The 680-nt window shown below is 65.4% G+C and overlaps 1 protein-coding gene across 1 annotated transcript in view; it reads right to left on the reverse strand.

Annotated features, from left to right (window-relative positions):
• LOC103625277 (gastrula zinc finger protein XlCGF49.1-like) overlaps window positions 1–190 on the reverse strand; it is a 9,455-nt gene extending 9,265 nt beyond the window's left edge. The window contains exon 1 of the mRNA XM_017726469.1: window positions 139–190. The gene's annotated coding sequence lies outside the window, so the exon portion shown is untranslated. The remainder of the gene's footprint in view (window positions 1–138) is intronic.
• Between the last annotated feature and the right edge of the window lie 490 nt (window positions 191–680).

Here is a 680-nt window from a genome sequence, read left to right on the forward strand (position 1 = left end):
CCACCCAGGGTCCCCAGCAAGGCCCAGTTTGGATGTGTAGCCCCCAGTTTTCCCAGTTTCCCTCTCCTTTCCCCGGGCCGGGTTCCCCCGCCCCCAGCGGGTGGGAGCAGCCGAGAGCCCCGCGCTGCCCATCCCGACCTGTCCCGGCTCCATCCCCGCTGCTCCCGCGGGCTGCGAGGGGCTCGGGAACGGGGGAACCAGTGTGTCGCTGGTCCTGGAGCGGGAGGAGGAGGGATGGGAGAGGAGGGATGAAGGAGTGGGAGAAGGGATGGAAGTAGGAGAAGGAGGTGGGATTAGGGAGGAGGAGGAGGAGGAAGAGGAGGGAAAAGGGAGCATCAAGAAAAGGAGAAGGAAGAATGAGGTTGAGCGCTCCCTGAATTCACAGCCCCCCACCCGTGGGAGCATTGCCCCCCCATCCCGGGGAGGGGGAGCTCGGCCCAGATATCCTGGGGGGTCCCTGGGTTGGGTTTTTTTTGGGAGGATGTTTGGAACTCCAAAGCTGAGCAGAAAATGCCCCTTGCAGGGACATTGGGGGGTCCCCAGGAGATGTTTTTGGAGGGTCCCGGTGGCGGTGCAAGCAGAGCTCTGGCAGCGGGCAGGGGGATGTGGGGTCCCTCCCGCAGTGGGGGTTGGGTCTGCCCCGGGTCAGGCACGGCCAACTCAAGCCCGGCGCCAGGGGG

Source organism: Corvus brachyrhynchos, unplaced genomic scaffold, assembly GCF_000691975.1.
Source record: "Corvus brachyrhynchos isolate BGI_N302 unplaced genomic scaffold, ASM69197v1 scaffold530, whole genome shotgun sequence".
In the NCBI taxonomy this organism is placed as follows: Eukaryota; Metazoa; Chordata; class Aves; order Passeriformes; family Corvidae; genus Corvus; species Corvus brachyrhynchos.